The sequence below is a fragment of the Xenopus laevis genome, chromosome 2L (genome assembly GCF_017654675.1).
Source record: "Xenopus laevis strain J_2021 chromosome 2L, Xenopus_laevis_v10.1, whole genome shotgun sequence".
Taxonomy (NCBI): Eukaryota; Metazoa; Chordata; class Amphibia; order Anura; family Pipidae; genus Xenopus; species Xenopus laevis.
Window position 1 is genome coordinate 64742763 of NC_054373.1, and position 16541 is coordinate 64759303.

At 39.3% G+C, this 16541-nt stretch overlaps 1 long non-coding RNA gene across 2 annotated transcripts in view; it reads left to right on the top strand.

Annotated features, from left to right (window-relative positions):
- The first annotated feature begins 1162 nt into the window (after positions 1-1162).
- LOC121399946 overlaps positions 1163-16541 on the top strand; it is a 42976-nt gene continuing 27597 nt past the window's right edge. For both annotated transcript variants that reach the window (XR_005965358.1, XR_005965359.1), the window contains exons 1-3: positions 1163-1741; positions 4114-4228; positions 4489-4639. This is a non-coding gene — a long non-coding RNA (uncharacterized LOC121399946). The remainder of the gene's footprint in view (positions 1742-4113; positions 4229-4488; positions 4640-16541) is intronic.

A 16541-nucleotide genomic window follows, 5' to 3' on the forward strand; every position in this document is an offset into this window, starting at 1 on the left:
CTGACCCTTATAACAATGTAAAAGAATTAAGGACTCATCCAGTTCTTTTAAGAATCTTTAATCTGCTAGTTTGCAACATTGTTAAGAGTCAGGATTACATAGAGTACAAACAGCAAGGCAGATTCTGTTTCAATAGCAATTATTGTTATTGTTATAATTACATTTACAAATAACTTCAAAACTACTGAAAATGTATGGAATAAATGTAAGCACTTTACAAGAATAATTCACAGTAATTCCTGCACAGGAGAATTAGCAATTGTACTGAATTAGTATCAAAATGGTAAAATAGCTGGAAAATGTGGTGACTTGCAATAATTTTCATGAAAGGTTTATACTAAATCTAATATATGTAGAAAATCTTGGTTGTTGTGCGTTGCATCAATGGCTTAATTTCACTTTTTCAAAAAAAAAAATATCCTTTTGAAATTCAGGTTAATACCTATTAAATGGTAATTGTTACACTTTTTTTCCCCTCAGGTCCCCCTCCATATGTACCTTACCCTAACCCAGCACATCCCGGAATGTGAGATCTTCATTGAGTCAAATATAGGGAGATGGCAACATATAAGGGAATATTTATAGACTCCTTGAACTTTTGACTGTGTGGAATAGCTGATCCCTGTTGATCATCTGCTTGTAACAAAAAGGCACTGAGATGCACATTCATACACACAAACACACCCGCACATTGGTTGTGTCACTATAAAGTTGTTATCATGTCACCAAGTGCTGTGGAATCAATGCATCAATGTGAGGTTACTGACAGACAGCACTGATAATGTTCATTCATTCATAATGTTACATTACATAAGCATGTTTGTATATTACTACTTCTTATTTGTATATTTACATCTATTTATAACTGCACTGAAATTTTGAATGGACGGCTGTTAACAAAGAATGGCAAGTATATATGGCAAGCAGGAGATCTGTGGGTTGTGGAAAATGTAAGATGCCATAGACAGTCACTATTTATTGGGCTGGTGGGGGGCTGTTTGGGCCTCTGTGTACCTGAAATGCCAGGGCCTATGTAGACTCTCAATCCAGACCTGATAGCAAGTAGCTGCACTCATTTTAAAGTTAACTGGCCTACGTGCATTTTGCCTATTATTAGGTGAAATCAAGGGGCATACAGGTTTTCTTAAAGTGAAACAATAAAATGATTTATTTTTAAGAAGCCCTGTAAGTGCCTTGCTTTCATATAATTGTATATAATCTACAGACCAGCCAATTCCCTATGGGCCAGACTGTAAATTATATCCTTATAAACGGTGCGTTCTGGCGTCAGAACGCGCCGTTTATATTCTTAAAGAGACAGCAATTGCAGCTGCTGCTCTATCCTCTACCGTTGCTTCACATCAGTTTAGCTTTCAATCACCACATAATCATTTTCTTACTTCCCACACACGAAACACGCTCCGCCTGTTCCAGTCCCTCCCACATATTTGCTTATCTTTCGCTCGCGTCTCACATCTCGTGCAGCTGCCTCCCTGTCACAGGATTCCTCTCTGCTCGCTCCCCCTCCCATCCACCATCGCATTTGCAAGTCTCGCTCCCTCCTCCCATCCACTATCTCAAATCTCGCTCATTCCTCTCAGCCACCATCTCAAATCTTGCTCCCCCCTCCCATCCACCAGCTCAAGTTTCACACTCCCCTCCTTCCCTTGCCTCCGCTTGTTCATCTCAGCTGAATGACGTTACATAGAGCAGGCTCCTGAAGAACGCAAAAGTAATAAAGGTACTGGTATAAAGGGCTGCAGGGGAAAAAAATCAACAAGGAGTGACAACAGTAAAGAAAAAAGTATTGCATTTTGTAAAAAGCAAAGACAGGAATTAAAAAGTAAACTCATAAACTGTAGATTATAATCAATAATGTACCCCCTACTTAAAATTTATAAAGATATTATTAGCACCTCGGAGTTATGTGACCTGTATAAAAGCACTCGGCCTTCGGCCTCGTGCTTTTATATGGTCACGTAACTCCTCGGTGACTGATAATATCTTTATAAATTACAGTAGGGGGTACATTATTCACTATATATGTGTGCATATATATACAGTGAATAAAGTATCCCCTGTTGTAAAATATAAGGATATTAAAAGTTACCGAGGAGTTCCTTGACCACATAAAAACATGAAGGCCGAGTGTTTTTATACAGGTCATGAAACTCCGAGGGGACTTATAATATTCTCGTATTTTGCAACAGAGGGTACTTTATTTATTATATACCGTAATACACAAGTTTCAGTTAGTCATGTGACAGAAATGACATCATTAAGCTCTGATTATAACCGATGGCATCAATAAGCACCATTTATAAGGATATCATTTACAGAATATTCATGGCTCTTTTGTATTTTATATACAAAAAGGACTAATAATAGCTACATTTTTAAATTTTTGCCTTTGAGCACTTATAATAAACAAAAATGGAAAAAACATTAAGATAACAATTTTTTTAATATTTTATTTTTACACCAAGAAATAAAAAACTCAATAAAATTGAGTTTTCGGAACAAAAACTCTATAGAATCGAGTTTTCAGAACATAAAATGTAAAATACTAATTGATGCTCGATTTTGTTCTGACGTTTTGTCGCTACGATTTTTTCTAGAAAAATTATTAATAAATGAGTTCAAATTGAGGAAGGGAGTTAGGAAGGATTTGTTTTCAGAAAAAAATTAGATACATTTGAGTATTAGTAAATTACTAGCAGTTTTTTCCCCCCCTATGACTAACCACTGTGTGGAGACCTTTGTTCAGGCTGTAGAAAGGGATGTTATTAAGCTTAAATGGCCCACTAAACAGAACAGAGTACAAAACCTTTCTAGAGCAGAAAGGGATGCACTCGGTGATTTGAAAATGGATGCTTCCATCACCATTAAGCCTGCGGATAAAGGTGGGGCAATAGTGGTGATGGACACTGACTATTATAGGGAGGAAGCTTCTTCCCAACTGTGTAATGCTTTGCATTACAGGTTGCTGGATGGTGATCCCACGAAGTACTTGAAGCAGTTAATAGATCAGGTTTTGGAAACTAGTAAAGAGGAAGGAATTATCACAGAACGGCTTATAAAATGTTTACGAGTTGGTTTTCCAATTGTTCCTGTATTCTATCTTTTTCCCAAGATACACAAAGATATACAAAGACCACCTGGGATACCCATTGTGGCGGGAATGTCATCCATATTTCAACCAATGGCTACACTACATTGTAAAATATACCACTGACTTTATCAATAAATTGAACGCAATAGATATAGTCCCACAGGATGCATTCCTATGCACAATGGATGTCTCCTCGTTATATACCTCTATCCCACATGACCAGGGTATTGAGACCATAGCTATAGCTATTCGAGAATTACAACTACCACATGGGGTAGCTGGATTATTAATACAACTTCTCAAATGGGTTCTGACTAAGAATTATTTTTTGTTTGAAGGGAAATACTATGAGCAAAGCCAAGGAACATCAATGGGGTCAAATGTAGCTCCTGCGTAAGCTAATTTATACATGGCACGTTTTGAGGATGATTTTGTATATGAAAAACAGGAGTTTTGGCCCCATATTGTAACTTGGTTGCGCTACATAGACAATCTATTCTTTATCTGGCAGGGACCCGAAGAACATCTACACCATTTTAAGGAGTACCTCAATTTAAGAATTCCAAATATTAAGTTCACCTTAGAATATGATCTTCATCAGGTACACTTTTTGGATGTGACTGTAGAATTACAAGGAGGGAGACTTGTGACAGATATTTATAGGAAACCTACAGATAGAATTACTTATCTAGATCCCCGCAGTTTTCATCCACCTGCAACTACAAACGGTCTACCCTATAGTCCGCTACTACGTGTAAGACGGATTGTGAGTACGGATGCCAAATTTGATGAGAGAGCAGGAGAAATGTTGACCCACTTTAGAAGTAGGGGATACGATACCGGTGTCCTATTGGATGCCAAACAGAAGGCTAGAGAGATATCAAGATCAACCCTATTGACAAAGAAATAAAAAGGCAGACAGATTACCTTTTGTCACCACATATTCCACTAAATCGGGGCAGGTGAAAAATATAATAAATCATCATTGGCATTTGTTACAGATGGACCACAGGTTACGACCTTGGGTGGCTGATCCTCCAATGATGGCGTATAAGACAGCGACAAACTTGCGGGACCAGCTAGTCCATGCATTGAGTGAACCTCCCAAAAAACAAGGTACTTGGTTGAGTGGCACTATGGGTATGTTTAAATGTGGGAGATGTGTTAACTGCAACTTTGTAGTCCGTACTGACAAATTTTATCATCCAATGAGTGGTAGAAGTTATGAGATGAGAGACTATATCAATTGTCAGTCGGACTACGTCATATACATGGTGAAATGTCCTTGTGGAAAGATATATGTGGGAGAGACGACTAGATCTTTGACAGTGAGGCTTGGCAAGAGTTCGTCCCTGATACCTAGGCATTTCATGCAGGCACAGCATCAGGTGAACCAGTTACGTTTTATGAGAATAGAACAGATGAAAAGGCCTACTCGAGGTGGAGACAGGGAATTACTTCTCAAACAAATGGTATTGACATGGATATACAAATTGAATTGCCTCTCTCCCAATGGTCTCAATGAAGGTAGGGAACTTTCCTTATTCTTCTAATTTTGTGTGATAGTTTTTTTCTATCTATGACCTCAGTCTGTGTAGAAAATGGGTTTTATTATTTTTTCTGATGTTTATGTATAATAATTTTTTATATTTGAGTTTTTAATCTTATAAATACCATAATTCTTTCAGACTTCATAGGACATTGGCGATAAATTTGAATTTGTGCTATGTAACCCTACATATAAGTGGCACGATCGTTTTTAAATTGGCAGGATGGGCTTCACATCGGTATTTGAAATGGATTTTATGAAGATGTATAACTTTTATGATTAACATTCACTGGATATCATACTTGCACTTTTTTGTAGATATATTTTGAATATATGTCCTTTTTTTATTGATATGTCATTATCTATTTATTTATTTATTCCCATAGGTCATAAATGAAATATAATGCACTTGCACTTGAGTTTGATGTTATGAACTAATTTTTTTGTATAAATGTATATATTTGAGTCACTTTAAGCTTACTTATTCTGAAGTCATACTGTTATAATGGGGCCAATATGTTGTCACAATAAGAGAATCATTGTATTATGAACTCATTTTTTTCTTTTGGTATATATATTTAATTGCACTGTCACTTTAAACTTATTTGTACTGTTATAGTGGGGTTAATATGCTGCTTTAATAAGAGACTCATCGTCCAATCTCCAACTTAGTGAAAGAACGCTGGGGTTGCTAGGTTACGGCTTGATTGCCAGAGTGGATTCTATGACGTAGGTTTAATGCGCCCATGCGTTCCACTTTCTCTTCTCGCGCTGTTTACCCTGAGGCATTTTGCGTGTAGGGAGCCGTGTCCGTATGCTGGATGAGTCATCCGCGGAAGTGACGTAGGCACATGTGACGTCACAGATCCGGAAGTTCGGGTAGCGCGTGGAAATCAAGAATAGACGCATAATTGAAGAGGGTATTTATTTAATCGGTGATCCCCTTAAACATTAGAATCCCATTGACAAAGGCTGTGTGCCGAAACGTTGGGGCCATTCTCATTTGGCAGGTGTATCCGCTTCTTGTTGTTCTTTTTCTGCCTTGTGTGTACCGAAGGGTGGTGTGTATATTACAATTATGTGGAGTTGTCTTTGTAAACATTGTGCTACTGTTAAATTGTTCTTTTTAAACAGTAAAGTATTTTCTATCATACCACCTGAGTCCAGGCCCGGGCTGGCAATCTGTCACTTCGGGCAAATTCCCGAGGGGCTGCTCTATTCTTTTTACAAATGGGCCGGAGCTGTGATAACGGCTATCACAAACGGCTGGGCAATGTGAGGTGAGTAGCGTATTTTCACTTAATGTGAGCCTTGTTCCGGAGCTGCCTGCTTCTGAGACAGAGGGAGAGAGGTCGGGCTGAAGGCAGACGGAGGAAGGGAGGGGGCAGCAAAGGAGCAGAGAGAGAGCCATGCACGCCGCTCCTGCAAATACCTAACTCCAGTCCCTCCCTGTTGTCTGAACTTGTGGGGGAATCACCCCGACCCTCACTGCCTGGGACTCAAGTTACGCTGTGCAAGGAAACTACAGTGCGCTGCTGCCTCCTGCTCCTGAACTGCCAGCTGCAACAGCCCCACCTCCCACTCTCTCCTGCTCCGTCTCCTGTCCCACTCGGCACTATCTCCTGTCTCCCGGCCCAACTGCCCATGTAACCAACTGACATTTACTGGGAGAAGCCTGAGCTGAGCCATAGACATGCTCTGCCACTGCCGCTGCGAAGGTCGTGTGATTTATGGGAGAGTCTACATTTGCAGTATAGTTTGCAAACATTCACAAGGGCTCTCTGTGACATACACTGCAACATTTGGTGTGTGTGTATATATATATATATATATATATATATATATATATATATATATATATATATATATATATATATATATATATATATATTATTTTTATATATATATATATATATATATATATATATGCATTCTATGTAGAGTACTAGAAGAGTCTGTCTGTGTATCATATAGTACCTCTGCTCAAAGCCAGAATCTTCAGCATGTGAAACGAGCCAGACCCGAAAAGGCCTTTTATAATAAACGCGTTAGCCTATTACTGCCTAACATTTTGCACCATTATGCAAATAGGCAGAACGCTATCGGCAATTTTAACCCTTTAAGTGCCAGCAGAATTTCACATTTTGGTTACGCGAAATGCCAGCCGTTTTTAAGCATTTTGTGCTCTCTCACTTTAGGGGCATTTTCTGAGGGGAAACCTATAGTTTACCTAGGAAAACTATACATTGTTTTTTTCGGTAGAAACTGAGCTTTCTAAATCTGCCTGAGTTTTCATGTATTTCCACCTGTGCAAAAAAATTTATAGTGCTAAATAACAAAAAAAAATGAAAAATTACCATTTTTCATTGTATATCAATTTATACCAGAAAAATATTTCATTTTACAGATGAAAATCCAACTGATTTGGAAAGCCTTATGTCTCTCGAACGTGCCAATACCAGATATGTATAGTTTTAGGGAGATTTAGGATTTCTGTACAGCAAAAACTCCCGGCAGTATATTACTGAATTTTGAAAGCACTAAGGCAGAAAACGGCATGCTTTAGATTCCAAGGCAAAAATCCTGAAACCATAGGTTTACCCCAGAAAACCATACATTTTTGAAAAGTACACATTCTGCCGATTACAAAATGGGTAACTATGTCTCTCTACTCCCAACTACCAAACAGAAAAGCTTGTCTGAACATAGCGGTTTTTCAAAATAAAATTCAAAATTTTGAAAAATCATTTCAAAGGTTTTATTTTGCTGCTCCGCATATCCCAAACTATATTACGTACCAAGAAAAAGCACCTGAAATATGATTGCCAGGGGTCCACTGAACAGTTTGATATCCATTATGCATAGGTTTACCAAAGTATCTGGCATTTAGAGACACAAATATGAAGTTAGCGCATCCAAATTGTTCAGGACTTTACTTCAGCTACTGAGAAATCAACACATTGACTGCATTTTTTGTGGGGTAAAAACACAGAAATATATGTTTACCCCCCAAACCCATATATTTTTGGAAAGAACACATTCTACAGAATCTAAAATGGGTACCCATGCCTTTCTGCTCCAAACTACTGAGTCGCAAGGCTTTCCCAAAATTGTCGGTTTTGGTGAAATATCTGAAAATTGCCTCAAAACTTCAACTTCCCAGCACCATATCACCCATGTATCATTACGTACTAAGAAAAAGCACCCTAAATATGATTGCCAGGGTTCCTCTGAACATTTTGGTGGCCATTGTTCATAAGTTTACCAAAGTATCTGGCATTTAGAGGCCCCAAAATGAAGTTAGCGCATACAAACAGTCCCGTGAGTAACTTCATCTAATGAGAAATCAACACATTGACTGCATTTTTGTGGGGTAAAAACACAGAAATATATGTTTACCCCCCAAAACCCATATATTTTTGGAAAGTACACATTCTACAGAATCTAAAATGGGTACCCATGCCTTTCTGCTCCAAACTACTGAGTCGCAAGGCCTTCCCACAATTGTCGGTTTTGGTGAAATATCTGAAAATTGCCTCAAAGCTTCAACTTCTCAGCACCATATCACCCATGTATCATTACGTACTAAGAAAAAGCACCCTAAATATGATTGCCAGGGTTCCTCTGAACATTTTGGTGGCCATTGTTCATAAGTTTACCAAAGTATCTGGCATTTAGAGGCCCCAAAATGAAGTTAGCGCATACAAACAGTCCCGTGGGTAACTTCAGCTAATGAAAAATCAACACATTGACTGCATTTTTGTGGGGTAAAAACACAGAAATATATGTTTACCCCCCAAAACCCATATATTTTTGGAAAGTTCACATTCTACAGAATCTAAAATGGGTACCCATGCCTTTCTGTTCCAAACTACTGAGTCGCAAGGCTTTCCCACAATTGTCGGTTTTGGTGAAATATCTGAAAATTGCCTCAAAGCTTCAACTTCTCAGCACCATATCACCCATGTATCGTTACGCACCAAGAAAAAACACCCTAAATATGATTGCCAGGGTTCCTCCAAACAGTTTGGTGGCCATTGTTCATAGGTTTACCAAAGTATCTGGCAGTTAGAGGCCTCAAAATGAAGTTAGCGCATACAAATAGTCCTGTGGGTAACTTCATCTAATGAAAAATCAACACATTGACTGCATTTTTGTGGGGTAAAAACACAGAAATATATGTTTACCCCCCAAACCCATATATTTTTGGAAAGTACACATTCTACCGAATCTAAAATGGGTACCCATGCCTTTCTGCTCCAAACTACTGAGTCGCAAGGCTTTCCCACAATTGTCGGTTTTGGTGAAATATCTGAAAATTTCCTCAAAGCTTCAACTTCTCAGCACCATATCACCCATGTATCGTTACGCACCAAAAAAAAACACCCTAAATATGATTGCCAGGGGTCCTCCAAACAGTTTGGTGCCCACTGTGCATAGGTTTACCAAAGTATATGGCAGTTAGAGGCCCCAAAATGAAGTTAGCGCATACAAATAGTCCTGTGGGTAACTTCAGCTAATGAAAAATCAACACATTGACTGCATTTTTGTGGGGTAAAAACACAGAAATATATGTTTACCCCCCAAACCCATATATTTTTGGAAAGTACACATTCTACCGAATCTAAAATGGGTACCCATGCCTTTCTGCTCCAAACTACTGAGTCGCAAGGCTTTCCCACAATTGTCGGTTTTGGTGAAATATCTGAAAATTGCCTCAAAGCTTCAACTTCTCAGCACCATATCACCCATGTATCGTTACGCACCAAAAAAAAAAACACCCTAAATATGATTGCCAGGGGTCCTCCAAACAGTTTGGTGCCCACTGTGCATAGGTTTACCAAAGTATATGGCAGTTAGAGGCCCCAAAATGAAGTTAGCGCATACAAATAGTCCTGTGGGTAACTTCAGCTAATGAAAAATCAACACATTGACTGCATTTTTGTGGGGTAAAAACACAGAAATATATGTTTACCCCCCAAACCCATATATTTTTGGAAAGTACACATTCTACCGAATCTAAAATGGGTACCCATGCCTTTCTGCTCCAAACTACTGAGTCGCAAGGCTTTCCCACAATTGTCGGTTTTGGTGAAATATCTGAAAATTGCCTCAAAGCTTCAACTTCTCAGCACCATATCACCCATGTATCGTTACGCACCAAAAAAAAACACCCTAAATATGATTGCCAGGGGTCCTCCAAACAGTTTGGTGCCCACTGTGCATAGGTTTACCAAAGTATATGGCAGTTAGAGGCCCCAAAATGAAGTTAGCGCATACAAATAGTCCTGTGGGTAACTTCAGCTAATGAAAAATCAACACATTGACTGCATTTTTGTGGGGTAAAAACACAGAAATATATGTTTACCCCCCAAACCCATATATTTTTGGAAAGTACACATTCTACCGAATCTAAAATGGGTACCCATGCCTTTCTGCTCCAAACTACTGAGTCGCAAGGCTTTCCCACAATTGTCGGTTTTGGTGAAATATCTGAAAATTGCCTCAAAGCTTCAACTTCTCAGCACCATATCACCCACGTATCGTTACGCACCAAAAAAAAACACCCTAAATATGATTGCCAGGGGTCTTCCAAACAGTTTGGTGCCCACTGTGCATAGGTTTACCAAAGTATATGGCAGTTAGAGGCCCCAAAATGAAGTTAGCGCATACAAATAGTCCTGTGGGTAACTTCAGCTAATGAAAAATCAACACATTGACTGCATTTTTGTGGGGTAAAAACACAGAAATATATGTTTACCCCCCAAACCCATATATTTTTGGAAAGTACACATTATACAGAATCTAAAATGGGTACCCATGCCTTTCTGCCCCAAACTACTGAGTCGCAAGGCTTTGCCAAATTTGGCGGTTTTGGTAAAATATTTTGAAAATTGCCTCAAAGCTTCAACTTTCCAGCATCGTATTGTCCATGTATCATTACCAGCATAAAGCATCCTAAATATAAACATAGGGGTCTACTAAACAGTTTGATGCCCAATGTGCATAGATATACCAAACTATGTGGGGCACAGAGACCCCCAAATGACAATATGTATAGACATTTTCACGGCTGACGCGCTGGCTGCTGCAATATAACCACCCGGTGTGTGTATTATGCGACATTAGACCACCTAACAGTACAGAGACCCCAGAAAACCATATATTTTCAGAAAGTACACATTCTGACGAATCCAATATGGGTAAATATGTGTTCCTACTGCAAACTGTCAAACTGCAAAGCAATGCTGAACGTAACGGTTTTTATCAAATTTCTGAAAATCGTCACAAAGCTTGAATTTTACCCCATTATATGCCCCACATTTCGTAACTTATCAGCATAAAACATCCTGAATATGAACGCCAGGGGTCTACTGAACACTTTGATGCCCAATATGCATAGATATACCAAACTATGTGGCGCACAGAGACCCCCAAATGACAATAGTGTATATACATTTTCACGGCTGACGCACGCTGGCTGCTGCAATATAAGCACCCGGTGTGTGTAATATGCGACATTAGACCCCCCTAACAGTACAGAGACCCCAGAAAACCATATATTTTCAGAAAGTACACATTCTGACGAATCCAAAATGGGTAAATATGTGTTCCTACTGCAAACTGTCAAACTGCAAAGCAATGCTGAACGTAACAGTTTTTATCAAATTTCTGAAAATCGTCACAAAGCTTGAAATTTATCCCATTATATGCCCCACATTTCGTAACTTATCAGCATAAAACATCCTAAATATGAGCGCCAGGGGTCTACTGAACACTTTGATGCCCAAAATGCATAGATATACCAAACTATGTGGCGCACAGAGACCCACAAATGACAATATGTATAGACATTTTCACGGCTGACACGCTGGCTGCAGCAATATAACCACCCGGTGTGTGTGTATTATGCGACATTAGACCACCTAACAGTACAGAGACCCCAGAAAACCATATATTTTCAGAAAGTACACATTCTGATGAATCCAATATGGGTAAATAAGTGTTTCTACTGCAAACTGCCAAACTGCAAAGCAATGCTGAACATAACGGTTTTTATCAAATTTCTGAAAATCGTCACAAAGCTTGAATTTTACCCCATTATATGCCCCACATTTCGTAACTTATCAGCATAAAACATCCTGAATATGAACGCCAGGGGTCTACTGAACACTTTGATGCCCAATATGCATAGATATACCAAACTATGTGGCGCACAGAGACCCCCAAATGACAATAGTGTATACATTTTCACGGCTGACGCGCGCTGGCTGCTGCAATATAAGCACCCGGTGTGTCTAATATGCGACATTAGACCCCCCTAACAGTACAGAGACCCCAGAAAACCATATATTTTCGGAAAGTACACATTCTGACGAATCCAATATGGGTAAATATGTGTTCCTACTGCATACTGTCAAACTGCAAAGCAATGCTGAACGTAACGGTTTTTATCAAATTTCTGAAAATCGTCACAAAGCTTGAATTTTACCCCATTATATGCCCCACATTTCGTAACTTATCAGCATAAAACATCCTGAATATGAACGCCAGGGGTCTACTAAACACTTTGATGCCCAATATGCATAGATATACCAAACTATGTGGCGCACAGAGACCCCCAAATGACAATAGTGTATACATTTTCACGGCTGATGCGCGCTGGCTGCTGCAATACAAGCACCTGGTGTGTGTAATATGCGACATTAGACCCCCCTAACAGTACAGAGACCCCAGAAAACCATATATTTTCAGAAAGTACACATTTTGACGAATCCAATATGGGTAAATATGTGTTCCTACTGCAAACTGTCAAACTGCAAAGCAATGCTGAACGTAACGGTTTTTATCAAATTTCTGAACATCGTCACAAAGCTTGAATTTTACCCCATTATATGCCCCACATTTCGTAACTTATCAGCATAAAACATCCTAAATATGAGCGCATGGGGTCTACTGAACACTTTGATGCCCAATATGCATAGATATACCAAACTATGTGGCGCACAGAGACCCCCAAATGACAATATGTATAGACATTTTCACGGCTGACGCGCTGGCTGCTGCAATATAACCACCCAGTGTGTGTATTATGCGACATTAGACCACCTAACAGCACAGAGACCCCAGAAAACCATATATTTTCAGAAAGTACACATTTTGACGAATCCAATATGGGTAAATAAGTGTTTCTACTGCAAACTGCCAAACTGCAAAGCAATGCTGAACATAACGGTTTTTATCAAATTTCTGAAAATCGTCACAAAGCTTGAATTCTACCCCATTATATGCCCCACATTTCGTAGCTTATCAGCATAAAACATCCTAAATATGAGCGCCAGGGGTCTACTGAACACTTTGATGCCCAATATGCATAGATATACCAAACTATGTTGCGCACAGAGACCCCCAAATGACAATATGTATAGACATTTTCACAGCTGACGCGCTGGCTGCTGCAATATAAGCACCTGGTGTGTGTATTATGCGACATTAGACCCCCCTAACAGTACAGAGACCCCAGAAAACCATATATTTTCAGAAAGTACACATTCTGACGAATCCAAAATGGGTAAATAAGTGTTTCTACAGCAAACTGCCAAACTGCAAAGCAATGCTGAACATAACGGTTTTTATCAAATTTCTGAAAATCGTCACAAAGCTTGAATTTTACCCCATTATGTGCCCCACATTTCGTAACGTATCAGCATAAAACATCCTAAATATGAATGACAGGGGTCTACTGAACACTTTGATGCCCAATATGCATAGATATACCAAACTATGTGGCGCACAGAGACCCCCAAATGGATATATAGTAGATAAAATTTACATAGGCAAAACAAAATAACACAGAACAGTGTGAAATGCAAATAAATCACCAAAAACTAATAAAACCACAAAAATCAATGCTTTTTTTTTTCACACTAGTGTAATCGGCCACCAGAATTACCGTTTGAATATTTTAGCTGGGCCAAATCGATTATACGGGCAGAAACAAGTGAACAACACAAATGCAGAGCTGAAAATGCAATAAAATGGCTAAAAATTCAATAAAATGGCTAAAAATGCACCAAAATACCCAAAATTGCAATATAACCACCAAAATAACATACAAAAGCTATTGCACAGTACGGTTAGCGAATACGCTATTCGGAACGGCAATAAAACATTTTTTTTAGCCCAAAAAGAGACGATGCGATAAGAAAAAAAAAAAAAAAAGCCACAAAGCCATATATGTACATATGCGTGTGCACAACGGGTAAATTGCATGTTATTTGCGCATGTGCGCGTGTGCAAGTGTACATGGGTGCTGTGAGTGTGTGTGACCCCCCCAATCCCCAAAAATCTATGTGTGAGTGTGTGTAAGTGTGAATGTAAGTGTATATTACTGTAATAAGTGTGTGTTGGTGTGTTTGTGTGTTTTTGTGTGTGTAAATGTTACACTTACCTGGGGTAGATGCTGCAGATCGATCAGAAAGGGTCCCACGCAGCAGATCTCCAGCTCCAACGATCATCAGCCATGTGGGGGCGGAGCTGGGCGGAAGTGCGGCGCAGGCAGCAGCAGGACGCATAGGAAACGCGTCCCTGCTGCTGCTTTGGGGCCCCTGGGCGATCGCGCCCCAGGGGCCACACGATCCCCTGCTCTGCTCGTTGTCTAGGGGCAGGGGATCGTGAAGGAGCGGAGCGAGCGGCTCTAACAGCCGCTCCTCCGCTCGCAAACCCGGAAGTGCTGCAGAACGTAGAATCTACGATCTGTGGCACTTTGGTCCTTTGATCCACAGAACGTAGATTCTACGTTCTGTGGCACTTAAAGGGTTAAACATCACAACTATCGGCTCTTCTCTCTCTTAAAGAAAGTATAATGGCGCTGTTTTTGGTGCGCATTAGTGGAAAAGCTGGTCACACTGCAGTTAAGTGAAGGGCACCTCCTTAGTTCCAATGCCTATGATTGTCTGTGACCTGAGTACTCCATGCAAGGAATTTCGGGATAGCATGAATGGATAACTTAAGGAGAAGTTGCAAGCTTCCTTAACCCTGAGCTGCCCTCTGTGCGCATATATATATATACATTTATAATACACAAAAGCCATGAATATCTTGTAAATTATATCCTTATAAACGGTGAGTTCTGATGTCATTTCCGTCACATGACTCACTGAAATTTGTGTATTATAATAAATAAAGTACCCCCAGTTGTAAAATATGAGGATATTATAAGTTACCTCGGAGTTCCATGACCTGTATAAAAACACTCGGCCTTCGGCATCGTGTTTTTATATGGTCATGAAACTCCTCGGTAACTTATAATATCCTTATATTTTACAAGAGGGGGTACTTTATTCACTATATACACAGTAGAACCCCCATTTTATGTTTTTCAGGGGACCAGAAAAAAATGGTGTAAAATCAGGGAAATATATTATGCATAATCTATAGGTGGGACCACAAAACAACAATGTAAAATGAGGGAAAACTTAAAATCAGGAGATATATATATATAATCATTTATATATATGTGTGTGTGTATGCATAGAGCCTCACCCTAAGTTGTCACTGACTTCCAGTGGTCTAACTACTCGCCAGTGGGCCCTATATATACACATATACACCTAGGTATAACCTTGGGGTAACTAATAATAATAGTTAATTAATAACTGTAATATTTTACATAGATTATTATTATTATTAACATGTATTTATATAGCGCCAACATATTGCGTAGCACTGTAAAGTAAATGTGATTATACAACGAAATCACATGAATTATATACATAGAACATATGGAGTTACGTACAACACAATCAATACGTACAAATCAATACGTACAAAAGCGAGAAAGGCAGCTCTTTATGCACATCATTTTTGCAGTTTTATGCCAATATATGTGTGGATGAGTCTAAAACCATCGCGTGTTTACATGTGGGCTGCTTCGATTTTTTTGCCATGGCTGCTTTTTACTCCCAGTCCGGCTCTGCCTGAGTCTATAAGTTTTTTGTGAGTGTGCAGATCTGATATTTGACATGTTACATTTGGTTGCTCTGTAGGGGTGACTTTAGGTTTTTTGCACCTCCTATCGCATTTTGTTTCTTTATTTTTTTAAATGAGTGTGCCCTCCATTTACCTATATTTTTGTATTAGTAAATTAGCCCCTCAATGTGTGGGAATAAGCAGCCCATAACTTTTGAAAGGAGGGGTCAACTTACTTGCCTATATATGTAACACTTGGGACTGGCTGCCAGACCAATATTTGATCAATCAAGCAGGAAATAAAATCACTTAGGATGCGGACCACTCGTTGATGCTATACTTAACTGACAGGACCCATTACTCCTACAGTATGATCCAATGATATTTTCTGCCCAATTTGACCCAGCACACAGGTGGCCTCTTAGCCAAACAAACTAATCTCCACATGAATGGCCAGTTTTACTCAACATATGGTGTAACTCAAAGCCCCTGAGGGTTATACTTATACTTTTGGTCCTTTGATTTTTTTCACAAAATATGGTGTATTTCTATTTATTTACTGTTTATGGAGTAATACAGTATGCAGGCATTCAAGTTTTGAGTATGGCTATAGACAGAAGGAACCGTATAACATTTTTGCTTACACTTTTTTAGAAAGCTAGGATCTCTTTCCTCTGCAGTATGGGATAAGAAAAAAAGAATATATAAATGAATGGAAGAGTGGAGAGGCACAACATACAGAATCACCCCGATGCAGGCCAATTTTAGCCTCTATGCGGGCAATAGTCTCCTCTTCCTTTTGCATCTGGAACCATTGTGTTGGCTCCAACATGAACACTTGGCTGATTTTGACGTGAAATGCAAAGTCTTGCATTGTTTTACCAAAATCAGCTGAGTGTGTCCGTGTCG